Source organism: Herpailurus yagouaroundi, unplaced genomic scaffold (genome assembly GCF_014898765.1).
Source record: "Herpailurus yagouaroundi ecotype Mexico unplaced genomic scaffold, PumYag 159, whole genome shotgun sequence".
In the NCBI taxonomy this organism is placed as follows: domain Eukaryota; kingdom Metazoa; phylum Chordata; class Mammalia; order Carnivora; family Felidae; genus Herpailurus; species Herpailurus yagouaroundi.
Genome location: NW_024412400.1, coordinates 60795217 through 60810602, shown reverse-complemented (window position 1 = coordinate 60810602; position 15386 = coordinate 60795217). Strand labels below are relative to the sequence as shown.

General features: G+C 36.5%; 1 pseudogene; it reads left to right on the top strand.

Moving 5' to 3' along the window:
- The first annotated feature begins 11066 nt into the window (after nucleotides 1–11066).
- On the top strand, nucleotides 11067–12399 carry LOC121033354 (dihydrolipoyl dehydrogenase, mitochondrial-like; annotated as a pseudogene).
- Nucleotides 12400–15386: the final 2987 nt, after the last annotated feature.

Sequence of the window (15386 nt, the reverse complement as noted above, 5' to 3'; positions counted from 1 at the left end):
CAGAGTCAATTTTCACATTTCCCTTTTTAAACCCTTCATTTCTGAATGTTCATCATGATTTGGTTTGAATTTCATTAACATGATAAAGGGGATTACTAGCAGGGGCTTCCTAGTTTCTGATTTTATCTTTGGATTCTTTAACAGCTTTGCTTTAAAATAGAATTTCATAGACTGTTACTTGATCATATTGATTAGTTCAGCTTACTAAGTATTTTAAAACAAAACCACAGAGATATTAAATCCTAACAATGGTTGCATATCTTCAATAACTGCTTCTCAGCTATTTAACCCACATCTAATACTACTTCTCACAAATAATCCAACCCAATAATACTTCTCACAAATCTGAAGCAAATAGAACAATTGCCTGTTCTCCACTTGGTACATTATTTCCTGAGGATAAGCTTTTCCTGAAATAATTTGGAACTGTATAGAGTGATAAGAAGACCAAGGGAGTATTAATCAGGATTGCAAATCAGGTTCAAGCCATGCTTCTCTCACTAGGAAGCCTTGTGACCTTGGATATCTCCAGTGACATTCTTAAGTGTCAGACGGGTTACCAATACAGTAGAGGTACTGCTAACAATAGGCCCCATCCCTCTTCATCCATCACAATTATTAGGGACCAAAGGCAACAGGGCAGGCACTGGTAGTTATCATCACCAAGTGTGTAGATAAGAGGTAGTTCATTGACCTTTTCAGACTAATACATTCTTGGTGTTCTGCTTATGAGAAAATGATGCATGGCATACAAATGCAGTGAGACCTTCTTAAAATCAAGAGAAGAAATCTTCTAGTTAGACACCTTCAGCATTTCCATGGTGTCAGGAAACTTCTCTCTAAAAGTTCACATTCCTATGTGTAGAGTTGCATATTTTGTCTTTTTTGAGAAGTAGGTTTTTTTCTTCTTCTCCTAAACATCATTTGAAATGCAGAGACACAACAAGCAACAGTCTGCATTTCCTGGAGTTTGACTCACACTGGTATTTTTAGTGATTTACACTTATTTTTAGACACTTTTTTAAGTGGTTTACATAAAAAGTTAGCCAGTTTCTCTATTTTAGTGCAATTTACCTCATGTGCTCCTGACTCGTTTCTATCAGTAAGCTAAAATAAATAACCAATTAGCACAGTTTTGTTCGTGTTTTAGAACTGAGGACATTAGGTCTTCTTCATTTTGTGTTACTAATTGGAAACCATCAGTAATGGGGCATTTACAAATTAGTTTGGAATGGGAATTATTCTTTGACTTTTTAACTGTTTCATGGGGAATGAGTAACAGGAAATTTTTTTTTTTTTTTTTTTTTTTTTTTTTTTTACTATTTATGAAAAGAAGGAAAGAAGGTACTTGTATTAATGAAAAATCATCTTGGCTAAAAAAGTTCTCAGATCATTGAGTGGATCTAAAAATAACTTGTGTTATGGAAATACAAAATAGATTTCCTCTGCCAATATACTCCTATCAAATCTGACCCTAGCCTACCAAATTGACCTTGGACTGTGATGTGAACCAAATATAAACTTTGTGTTTGAGATATTGCCCATTTGGGTCTATATTACACTTTTTAATTCCTTGGGGAATTTTTTTTAAAGAAAATGAACGATCCTGGACCTACTGAATTAGCATTCTTTGAGATGGAACTCCAGGAATTCAGGATACTGGGGACTCTGATAGACAATAAACTTTAAGAACCACTGAATTAGATAACTCATTTATCCTTAAACAGATTCCAATGTTTAGTCAAGTTATTCTCTCTACTGAGGATATTATCTTCCATCCAACTTCACATTTCTGTCCTATTGATCTTCTAAGGCCTAATTCCAAAGTTTTCTCTCCATGAAATCTGACCTGAGCCTTCCAGAGCGGAAGCAGTTAGTTGAGGTTCCTTCTACTTTGCTTATACACCTTTGGTGGTACATACTCTGTCTTGGCAGCAGTTTGGAAGGTGACTTCCTTACCACTGGAGCTATCTTGTGGGACACCTGTGTGACTCAGTTGGTTAAGTGTCTGACTCTTGATCTCAGCTCAGGTCTTGATCCCAGGGTCTTGATCTCAGGGTCATGAGCTCAAGCCCCGTGTTGGGCTCTGTGCTGGACACGGAGCCTACTTAAAAAAAAAAAAATAATTAAAATTAAAAAATCAAATTGTAGAACTAACTTGTAAGTTCTCTGGGGGCAGGAAGCACATCTTCCCTTTTTCTACCATCTGACTGCGTGCCCATACTCAATATTCACACTTATGTTTATATATTTTGAATAGCTCAATACTTATTAAGCAAAATTCATCAAAACTTCAGACTCCAATGGAAAATGGGGCAAACAACAAATAAGACTAATCTGTACACTTATGTAATTATTTAAAGAAAGTAGATTAGACTTCAAGCCTCAGGATAACCTGAGAATCTTTGATGCTTTTTATTAATTTCAAGCTCCAGTTTCAGAAACAGTCTGTTCAAAAGCCATGTAGAAATGAGGCAATGCTGAAGAGTCTGAATACTCTTTATGAGTAGGTTTTCCAGATAAAAATACAAAACATCAAATTAGGGGCACCTGGGTGGCTCAGTTGGTTGAGGATCCGACTTGATTTTGGCTCTGGTCATGATTCCTGGGTCATGGGATTGAGCCCTGTGTTGGACTCTTTGCTGACTATGGAGCCTACTTAGCCTGCTTAAGACTCTCTCTTACCCCTCTTCCTGCTCCTCCCCTACTCACGTGCACATGCACATATGTGTGTGCTCTCTCTCCACCCCCCAAAAAAAAATCAAATTAAATTTAAAATTTAGGTAAACAAAAAATTTTATTTATTTATTTTTTTTTTAATTTTTTTTTCAACGTTTATTTATTTTTGGGACAGAGAGAGACAGAGCATGAACAGGGGAGGGGCAGAGAGAGAGGGAGACACAGAATCGGAAACAGGCTCCAGGCTCTGAGCCATCAGCCCAGAGCCCGACGCGGGGCTCGAACTCACGGACCGCGAGATCATGACCTGGCTAAAGTGGGGCGCTTAACCGACTGCGCCACCCAGGCGCCCCAACAAAAAATTTTAATATAAGTATGCCCCATGCAATATTTGGGGGCAATATCCATTGTTTACCTAAAATTCTAATTTAACTGGGTGTACAGTGTTGAGATAGGTTTCATTAAAATTCGTGCCTGTGAATGTGACCTTATTTGGAAATAAGCTTTTGCATATGTAATCAAGTTAAGATGAGGTCATCCTGAATGATGGTGGGCCTTAAATCTAATCACTGATGTCCTTATAAGAAGAACAGACACAGAGATATAGAGAGGAGAAGATCATGTAAGGTGGAGGCAGAGATTAGAATGATGCATCTATAAGCTAAGGAACACCAAGGATTGCCAGCAACCACTAGAAGCTGGAAGAATCGAGGAAGGATCCTTCTCTGAAGGCTGCATAGAGAGACAGAGACATGTTGATTTCAAACTTTCAGTCTTCAGAACTGTGAAAAAATAAATTTTTGTTTTAAGGAACCTACTGTGTGGCACTTTGATATAGTAGCCCGGGAAAACAATACACTGAGTGTCCCACAGTTTTTATTTGCTAAATCTGGCAACTCTGTGGAGATTCTCTTCAGTTTCCTAAGAATATTAATTTGGTCATATTGTCAGGCATCACATGATAGCAGATGTGCTGTGATTATATGTTCATAAAACAGATTAGTTAATAGACCATAATTTTGATAGAAATTTGAATTGATTGTAGGACGAAATGGCTTCTTGACAGAATCTAACATTAAACAAAAATCCACTGACTTCTTACATAACCATGTGCCTATAACAAAGCCTATTTGAAATTTTGCTTGGATTCATCTCACTGTGAGAGGCATGATGGAAGAGCAAATTTCTACATGTGATTTTCTGGGTCAAAGGGTATAGCAGACAGCCGTACTCATGTCTTCTTTGTCTACCCCGGTGGCCATCTGCATATAATTTCCATGCAGTGTGAGGATATCCTGAGTCTTGATAGCCTAAGAGGCAATATGGTAATTAGCCTACTTGGCATCATAGAGCCAGATGAACCAGAGAGCTTATGCCATTGGAGTGACCCTCAATCCACAAAGAATGAGAGATGGTAGGTAAATCTGCCAACTTCATGAGTTCTCAGTGGTATAATGAGGTACATTCCAGTCTCTCAGATGGTCCCCAGTGAGACTAAATCCCATTTGCCCACAGAGGTAACCTACTCATCAACACACCCTGGCTTCCCTTGCCTCCATCTCGCTTCCCCACTCTCTTATGTGCTTCCTGAAATCACATACCAAACAGTGTCTGAAACTTTGTCTCAGTATTTTTTTTCTTTCTCTCTCTTCATTTTGGAAAACCCAAACAAAATCAAAGTGAACACACACTTAAAAAGCTTTATGTTTTAAAATAAATACCATTAAATTGCTTTCCAGAAAGATTGAATCTGCCTGCACTCCTACTAAATGATCTTTACTTTCATTTTTTTAACCAAGTGAAAGACTTGCCCAAACTTCTGAATCCTGTGTGACAGAGATAACCCCTGGCAGCCAGATAGAGCTAGAATACTTTTGAAGGTACATTTTGTCATTAATAATTCCAGTGGCTGAAGTTTTAATGAATTTCTCAAAATACCTAACTCAAAAACCAGTCATGCTTTTGCCCAGTGAGTTTTAAAGCTTTGTGTTTCCATTCAGATCAGATAAGTATTTTTATTTCTACTATTTGGCTGGAAACCTGACATAATTTTAAATGGGGCCATTTAGACAAGATTCTTTTCATTTAAGCTTCCAATTCCTAAAACATAACCTCTGGTATTTTATGGTTTTCACTTTTTGAACATTCCTTATAGTCACAGGATCTAGACAAACAAATTTTTAATTGCCCTTTAAAGGAGATATTCCACCTTCAAATCTGTTTTTTCTACCTTCAAATATAATAAGTAAAATTACTGTTAATTTTCTTGTCTGCACCCCCAGTGTTTCAAGAATGTTATAAATAAAAGTTTTACACTATCATAATAGGATATTCATGTGTCTGTAACAAAATAGATAAGAAAAAGGAGGTCTCTCTCTCTCTCTTTAGGATTAATAAAGCCCTTATATTCACATTCATTAAATCATGTAAATAAATAGAGCAAACCAAAGGGAAAGCAATTCTGAAAATTTATTTTTGTCATGCCAGATATATGTCCTCTTCAAGTAACTAAGATGCCTGGAAAAGGCTTATTATGTTTTCCTTCCCTTTTGGGTCTTGGTTAATTCTCTAATAATATTACAGAAAAATCAATGTCAATCTTCTAGAACAGATCCTTCAAATGGCCCTGTTTTTATCAAGCAATTATTCCTGGAAATAATACCTTCAAGGTTGATTAGCAAGATTTTTCTAAAATAGCATAAATACACTGAAACTTATATGGTACTTACAGATTGTGCTGCAATACTTGTGTGCCATGGATACAGACATTTACCTTAGTCCAGCTCCATCAGTCCTAGAGAACCAGAAAAGATGAACCCTTATGGTAAAAATGATTATGACAGGAGTTAGAGACAGAAATATCTAGATTATGTGTGTTGTTTGTATTTGTGTGTGTGTGTGTGTGTGTTTATACATATCTTCTAAGGCCAGTCAGTCTGGGGAAAGATGATTGAGGAAAATATTGAGGTATCACTTGATTAGTAATTCAGTAGTACTGATTAGGATAATTGGTCAAAGAATGGCATGTTGAGAGATGGAGAAATGATCATTCTTATTACTTATTTCATCCAACAAGCGCCTTATCTTAGGTAAATGAGTCTTGATGGTGATAGTTCAGGTAGGATTTCTCATGTAAAAGAAATCCTTATTTTAAGTAGGGCAAAGGTAGTGTTATTAGAAATAATGATATGTACAAAACCATAAAATGTAAAACTCAAGAAGTTTTCCTTGCAGAAATCAGATTTGTGGTTACCAGAGGTGGGGGTGGGGTTTGGAAGAATCGGATGAAGGTGATAAAAAGATAGAAATCCTATGGGGCACCTAGGTGGCTCAGTTGATTAAGCATCTGACTTTGGCTCAGGTCACGATCTCACAGTTTGTGAGTTTGAGCCCCACATTGGGCTCTGTGCTGACAGCTTAGAGCCTGGACCCTGCTTCACATTCTGTGTCTCTCTCTCTCTGCCCCTCCCCTGCTCACACTCTCTCTCTCAAGAATAAATATTAAGAAAAGATAGAAATTCTTTTATTCTTCTAGTTATAAGATAAATACCTACTGCAGATGTAATGTACAACAGATGATAATAGTTAACACGGCCGTATGGTCATTTGAAAATTGCTAAGTAGATACTAAAAGTTCTCATTACAAGGAAAAAAAAATTACTTTCAAAATATATCTATATGAGATTATGGATATTAACCAAACTTATTGTAATCATTTTGTAATATACATAAGTCAACTTATGCTGTCACTAAACTTATACAGTACTATACGTCATTATTTTAATAAAACTGAAAGAAAAAAAATTTTAATAAAAATATAGTGAAAGATACATTTTTTAAAGAGATGGAAAACAGAGTTAACTTAGCTAGAATGATGGTCCAAGAAGAAAGGAAATGAAATTAATCATGATGAAATATATTTGCCCACACATACATTAAAAAAATTAATGATTTCATAGATAAGTCTGAGAGAAACCTGAAAATAGAAATTTATATTAAAAAGTATAAAAACTCTACCGATATTACTTGACTCCCTTGTTTAACATGTGGCTATCAAAGAAAATAATGGCATAAAAAAGTTTTTCTTTGATAAGTTCCTTGAAAATTAATATGGATAAATAACTAAGGCATTTTACCTATTTTCTATACAGAAACAGGGACTATGTAACTTGTTATATCGTATATCTGAACACTTACTGTAATCCTTACATGTCAATATTATTTCCTACAATTTTCATGCAAACAATATTATAATGCAATGTTCATAGTACAGCAAGACTTGATGATTATTATCCTTAATAACAACTTAATTTTTTAAAGTGTAATCTTTTGGGGGGATATCATTTGTTTTGACAGCTTGTCAATAGAACATAATTCTTTGGAATTTTTCCTGTTGCATATACTCTCATTGTTACCTGTCAGTCTAGGGTTCCATGAAGCTAACTACGTAATTTTACAGGCTGAAAGTGATGAGATAGATCTTCCATGGAACTCGCTACAGCATAATCTGGAAACAGCCAAAGGATAGAAGAATCAAGATTCAACATTAGAATCTTAGAGACTGTTCTTCCAAGTAGGAGGGAGAGCATGTGGTCACAAATACAGGGCAGTAAATTCTAGCAGTGTATAGCTGGTGACATAATTATGGTAACTAGACTTCTCATGGGAATCATTTTGTAAAATATAAAAATATTGGATCACTATGATGTACACCTGAAACTAATGGGTTACTTTAGATCAACTATGCTTCAAGAAGTGTAAAAAAATTTGGAAAGTACATCACAAAAAGGCTTGCATTCTATAGTGATTTGAAAGGCTGAATTGTAGCTCTGACTGTGGACATTCCAACTCCTTAAAAAGGAGTGCTCTTGCCCATCTTTGTATAATTCAATTCTGTAGATACCATTTTTCTTTAATAGTGTACATCTAGTGCCATCGGGTAATCTTTGGCTAATTGCTTCTCTTGTACCACAAGGAAAGCATCACTGGTTAAAAAAAAATAGTGCATTGCATGTATTTCAATATGCTAGCAGCTTTTGCTCTTATACTGTATGTTAATACCTGATTGATGTTTTGACATTTTCTTATAATGACAATAGTCAGTGAAACGGCTTTGCTGTGGTTGTCTTCCAAGGAAGAAAACAGTGATAGAAATTGTGTAAACTTAGGAAGGTTTGGGATGGCTATTCTTATTTTGGAGCTATTTTGACAAAGACTCTTTTCGCTGTGCAAATCTAATAGTATCATTTGTTAGCCTTAGGAAGTGGTAATTTCCTGTTAAAAAATAAAATTTAGGTACCCAAGCATAACTTCTTTAAGTTTTAAATAAGTTTTGGGGTGTGTGGGTAGCTCAGTCGGTTAAGCATCCAACTCTTGGTTTCCACACAGGTCATGATCTTGTGGTTTCATGAGTTTGAGCCCATGATGGGCTCTATGCTGGCAGCAGGGAGCATGCTTGGGTTCCTCTCTCTGCCTCTTCCCCACTTGTGCTATCTCTGTCCTCTCCAAATAAACATAAATAAACTTAAAGAAAAGTTTTAAATGAGTTTTAAGTAAGTTTGCCTTCTGATAAGCTGGTGATTAAAATATTCTAGCATAAATTAAATCCTGATACCGTAGGAGCTTCTTCTATCAACAGGGTTAGCAAATGGGTGATGCTAAAATTGAATTATTACTGAATGAATGAAAGTCACATTACTATCCCTGATATAGCCACCCTGGTAATTATTAATTGTTGATACACTTGCCCTGTGGCTAAGGGTCTGCTTAAATTATATATTTACTTTCAAATCTTATGCTTAAATCAGAAACACAGGGGATATAAATCCCAAGTACCTATTTTATTAAAAGCTTTGCAGGTGATTTTAAATACGCGAGGGTGAAATCTTAACTAAGTAGTGTCTCTGATAACTAGTAAACTGATGTGGTATGTTGAACTGCTTACACAGTAAATGGACTTTTTACAAAATGATTAGACTGGTTTTCAGTTTTCTTCTTGCTCCAGAAATTACATTTTTGACTTTCACCATCAGTGTAATGTCTGAATCTTGATGAAATAGAACTGAATCTCTGTGTTAGTTTCCAGATTCTTATCTGGAACTGTAGTGAACAGGTGCCCAGGTGTCTCTTATGAGCTGTTCTCTTCGTCATACCACAGACAAAATGGGTTCTTTCAATGGCTGAAGAAACAACCTGTGGGAAGGCAATGCTCATCAGGACAGTTTTGATGATATCGCTATGTGATCGGTGTCAAGTGTAAGAATGTATAACAGCCATAGTACCTTTAACAATTAGCAGAGTGAGATAATATTTGGGAATGGCTTTGTTGATATCAGACATACTATGAGTGTTGCAGTGTGCATGTATCAGTTTTTACTGATGGCATACACTATGGAATCCCAAAATGAGTTAATCTAGAGAGAGTGAAACTCCTGAGCTTCAGTGCTAAGTGAAGACTTGGGGTTATGTGATGGCAGATGGTATAGACTCTGTGACAGTTCTTGATTAATTTATATTAGAAACCACTGCTTTAGTTTCTTTGGCAGATAGAGATGTCTTGAGGCTTTCTTTAGGCAATGATAAACATCAAATTTGATGCATTTAAATTCTACCATTGTGGCTTCCATTTTAATAGCATATAGGGTGATTTTGTAAATATGTTCTCCAAGAAATCCCCAAAATGATGTTGTTACAACAGATGGTGTGACTCTGCAATATAAGAATTACTACATCTACCAGGAAGAAAATTTGTTTTATCAAATTTCAGTTTGATTAGAACTGATGCAGATTACATGTATGCATTTGAAGAGCCGTGGATCTTAAATTTCTTTGTAAAATATTTGGTAAGGAATTAGTTTGGCATAGGTTTCCAAGTTATGAAGAACAGTGATTTTTTTTTTTTTATTCTACATATTATTTCAAATGGGAAGGAAGCCTTAGGTCCATAGTTACTCTAAAGCAGAGTGGCCAACATCAGTCTCTTATTGATAGGGTCCAAGTCAATTTGGATGATTAATCTAAGAGTTAATAATGAATTTACATTCAATAATATTGATAAACTTTATTCCTAACAGTTTTCTTTTCTCATTAGGAAAATAATGCTGTGTTAGACAGGAGAAATAGATCTAAGAGGATAAAGAGTCATCAAAGTGTCCTGCAGTAGAGGGAAATCTACTCTGATTTTTTTTTTTTTAAATTTGTTTTTTTCAGCGTTTATTTATTTTTGGGACAGAGAGAGAGACAGAGCATGAACAGGGGAGGGGCAGAGAGAGGGAGACATAGAATTGGAAACAGGCTCCAGGCTTTGAGCCATCAGCCCAGAGCCTTACGCGGGGCTCGAACTCACGGACCGCGAGATCGTGACCTGGCTGAAGCCGGACGCTTAACCGACTGCGCCACCCAGGCGCCCCAAAATCTACTCTGATTTAATCCATCCTAAGATTACACAATTTCAGGCAGAATTCAAAGACAAATGTACAAAAGAGGAAAAATACCCGCCTAAAAGCCAATGACTTTACATAACAACAACTATCTGGGACTTTAATGATATATTTTTGCAATCTGGCTATTATATATCCATGCATGGTGGATTAAAAATGGACACAAATTCTTTGTCACTCTTTCCATTGACAGGTTGACTTGATTGCCCATTCTGAGCTGGCCACTGAGTTCCTTAATTAATAGAATATGGCAGAATAGATGCTGTGCCAGTTACAGGCCTAGATTTATGAAGACTTTACCTTGAAATGACACTCTTGAAACATTTCTTAGACGCTGCACACCACACTGTGAGCACCCAGGTAGAGCCCATGTGAGGGTGCTTTTGTTGATAGGCCAGATGGGCTACTTGTTTTTGCTGGGATCCCGCCTCTACTGCCAGTCATGTGATCAACCATCTCAGGTGGTCCAGCCTAACCAAGCCCGCAGATGACTATAGCCCAGCCCATGTTTCATGACACAGAAACAATCACCCAGCTGAGCACAGCAAGCCCACAGAAATATTAAAGATAAAATTGTTATTGTTTTAAACCATTTATCCTCGAGGTGCTTTATTATACAGCCATAGATAGCCAAAACTCTTTCATGTCTGAAAAGAAAGCCCTGATAACTGTGTCTGGACAAAGTGCAGAGAATGGGACCTGAAATTATATTTAGTCTGAATATGAGTACTAGGTGACAAACTCAGCAAGAGCTATAAACATTTCCAGGAGACTGGCCAGGGCCTAGCATCTGAAACACATGCTATAGCAATATAAGAATGGTTAACATAAAGGAATAAGTACCTCAAATAGTTGGCATTTACATTTACATCCACCTACCATGCTATCCAGAGACAGTTATACTCCAAGTCTCACATATCCAAAGAAAGTTGTCAGTTTTTAACACTTGGTGTAATGTGCTTGAACGTTGGTTGTATTCCTTTTAAGTCTTTATTAAATAACTGTCATTATTACCATATGACCGATGGAAAAGATTTTGCATCTAGGGGATTTGAAATGTCTGAAGTTCACTTGAACTTAGAGAAGATGATCAAGCAGAAGAGTACAGTGGTAAAAGCTTTAACTGGTGGAATGACCCACTTATTCAAACAGAATAAGGTTGTTCACATAAATGGATATGGAAAGATAATGGTCAAAAATCAGGTCACTGCTACAAAAGCCAATGGCAGCACTCAAGTTATCGATACCAAGAACATTCTTATAACTACAGGTTCAGAAGTTACTCCTCTTCCTGGAATCACGATTGATGAAGATACAATAGTGTCATCTACAGGTGCTTTATCTTTAAAAAATAAGTTCCAGAATAGATGGTTGTCATTGGTGCAGGAGTAATAGCTGTAGAATTGGGTTCAGTTTGGCAAAGACTTCGTGATAGCAGTTGAGTTTTTAGGTCATGTTGGTGGAGTTAAAATTGATATGGAAATATCTAAAAACTTTCAAAGCATCCTTCAAAAACAAGGATTTAAATTTAAATTGAATACAAAAGTTACTGGTGCTACCAAGAAATCAGATGGAAAAAATGATGTTTCTATTGAAGGTGCTTCTGGTGGTAAAACTGAAGTTATCATGTGTGATGTGCTCTTGGTTTGCATTGACCGAAGACCCTTTACTAAGAATTTGGGACTAGAAGAGTTTGGAATTGAACTAAAGCCTGGAGGTAGAATTCCAGTCAATACCAGATTCCAGACTAAAATTCCAAATATCTATGCTATTGGCGATGTGGTTGCCGGTCCAATGCTGGCTCACAAAGCGGAGGATGAAGGCATTATCTGTGTTGAAGGAGTGGCTGGTGGTGCTGTGCACATTGACTACAATTGTGTCCCTTCTGTGATTTACATGCACCCTGAAGTTGCTTGGGTTGGAAAATCAGAAGAGCAGTTGAAAGAAGAGGGTATAGAGTACAAAGTTGGGAAGTTCCCCTTTGCTGCCAACAGCAGGGCAAAGACCAATGCCGACACAGACGGCCTGGTGAAGACTCCAGGAGAGAAATCCATGGACAGGGTACTGGGAACACATATTCTCGGGTCAGGTGCTGGTGAAATGATAAATGAAGCTACTCTTGCGTTGGAGTAAGGAGCATCCTGTGAAGATATAGCTAGAGTCTGCCATGCGCACCCGACCTTATCAGAAGCATTTAGAGAAGCAAACTTGGCTGCATCATTTGGCAAATCAATCAACTTTTAAAACAGAAGATTATATTTTTCTGAAATTTCCTGGGAGCTTTCGTAGAGGTCACATTTCTAACAGGAAATTCTCACAGCTCCAAGAATTTCTAGGACTGAATTATGAAAATTTTGGAAGGTTTTAATAGGTTTTGATGGAATGGAAACCATAGCTGAAATTATTCCATTTCATCCATTTTGAATAAATTTAATATTTTGTTTCAAAAAAATAGATTTTATACATTTTATCTCATCCCATCTTCACAGTCCTGTAAAGGAATTATTATTGTCACCTATCTATTGATGATGAAAGTTTGGTTCTACTTGGCAAAAATTGTTTAAATTGCAAATGATATAACTGTAATTGAAATAAAATGTTTTATGACTCTAAAGACTATGATCTTCTCTCTATGTTACCTAGACATTATACATGTGATCTCCAGAAGTTTGTACGTGAAATGGCAATAGACTCTTGTTTGTGATAAAATGTTAGACTCTTGTTTGTGATAAAAAAAAAATAGACTAAAAAAATTGTTTATCATTAAAGGATTTCAAAGTAAAGTACATAACCAGAAAGTAAGGTAGGTCTAGATGGACCTATTTAGACCTATGCTTTATAAAGTCCATTTTTTTCAAGGGCATACCTGTATAAAATGGACACTATTCTGGAAATATTTGCACCTATTTATAGTTGTTGCTGTGAGATGTGTAATTCAGGGTGATTCAGTGCATGTGTGCATGTGTGTGTGTTTGGAATTCACTTGTTAGTATACTTCAAATTTGTGGTGAAGTATTGGGTGATTTTTATCTATATGTATATATATATATTTTCAATATATGAAATTTATTGTCAAATTTGTTTCCATACAACACCCAGTGCTCATCCCAAAAGGTGCCCTCTTCAATACCCATCACCCACCCTCTCCTCCCTCCTACTCCCCATCAACCCTCAGTTTGTTCTCAGTTTTTAACAGTCTGTTATGCTTTGGCTCTCTCCCACTCTAATCTCTTTTTTTTTTCCTTCCCCTCCCCCATGGGTTTCTGTTAAGTTTCTCAGGATCCACATAAGAGTGTATCTATATTTTTTTAGTTTATTTATTTATTTTTTAAATTTTGATATAGAGAGCTCTAGTGGGGAAGGGCAGAGAAAGGGGGAGAGAGAGAATCCCAAGCAGGCTCTGCGCTGGCAGCGTGGATCCCTAAGGCAGGGCTCGGACCCACAAACTGTGAGATCATGACCTGAGCTGAAACCAAGAGTCGGATGCTTAACTGACTGAGCCACCCAGGTGTCCTGGGTAATTTTTATTTTTAAAAATGTTTTATTTTTGAAACCTCTGAGGAGTAGGATACATTCCTTATTGACATTTGTTGGTTTGGGAGACATATATTTTCATATTAACTAGGCGAGTATAAGGAAGACTGTCTAGATGCCAACATGTAGACAGAAATTTTCTCAAGTTGCTGCACAGGTATCTGTTTTCTCTTCTAAAACCTCAGCCTTTTCTATGACTTTCAGTCTTCTGGAATTATGTAATCTGAGACAGGGACTTTGTCTTGCCAGGATTTTTGGCGATTTAATTGGATTCACAACTTGACACTTGCATATCACACAATACCCTATACCAAAAATAATTGAAAAAGAGGCCTTCTTGAATATGTCGTGATTTCTCCAATTATAGTAATTTTCAACTTCACAACCATTTCTTTAATGAATCTCTCAACCCAAAAAAGTACCAATAATCTTTATAAGGTTGAGAGAATAAAGTGTGAAAATCACCGGTAGCCTTTGTCCAAAAAATTCTTATTTTGTCCTTTATAATTTCAACGAGTTCCTTAACACTCTTTTTGGGGGGAGGTTGCCAAAAATCACCAGCCCTGACCTTACAATCCTGAGAACATGAAGCACGCATGCTTTGCCTTTCCCACTAGAGCCTTGTCATCTGGAGGCTCTAACCTGGTCCAAGGTGAAGAATCAGACTTGTTTATTCAGGTCTTCCAATTCAAACAGCTGGGCAGTAAATGAACAAAGGAAAGTGATTGTGTCAGTGAAAGGTCAATGGAAGTTCAAGTCTTCAGAGTCAGCCCACGGAAGAGGAAATGTTTGTGCTCTTAATAGTTTTTGTCACAAATATTAAATGTGTGATTGACTCTCAGGGCTAAAATAAAGAATGTTTATAAATACACCGTGAATTGTTTTCCCGATGCTAGTAACAAAATGATCACGTTTACAAAATGTATTCATTCTTAAGGTTTAGTTTAGGTAGCAAAGCCAACCAGAAGAGTGTGGTGCCCCTCTTAGAGTCTTATAAACACTTTCCTTGTACATAATTCTATTATAGGGCTTTCATATTTTACATCTCTCTACACATCGTCTTTCCTACTGACTTGTAAGATCTTTTAAAAATGTATCTTTTATAGTATTTATCTTTTCATCTCAAGATCTTACCAGAGGGCTCAGAAGCAGTAGCTATTCAATGAATGTTTTAATAAATGAATCTGTGCATGAATGAATAAACTAAATCTTTCCCAATATCCACTACTTATGTCAAAAAAAAAAAAAAAATCCTTGCATCTCTTCCCCATGCTTTCCCTCCAAGTAACTTCTTTAAAGGTAGTACCATTGATCCCACAGACCTTAGCCACATTGCCTTTAATCTCAGATATTTTTTTTCTCTATTGTGATTGCTTTCCTGTAATCCCAATTTGTTTTCTCCTTTACCTTTGAGGTTAAGTTTGGAAAGCATGTCATTCTGGAGATCCCTGAGATTCAAGAGGGCTACTTGCTATTTTGAGCCATTCTACCAGTTATTGTGACAGTGGAATATACTGTCGATATTAATTGGTTTCTCTGATAAGTTCCTGTTGTGTAATTCAGTGCAGGAAATGGAAATCATGAACATTTTCATAAATATCGACAAATAAAACATGGGACAGTTTTACGCCCAACTCCAACATTCATTTGTATCCTTTGTCACCTGGATTGCAATATCCTTAAGTATATATTTTCCACTATTAGTCTTCTGCAAACTTGGTATGTGGTGGGCTT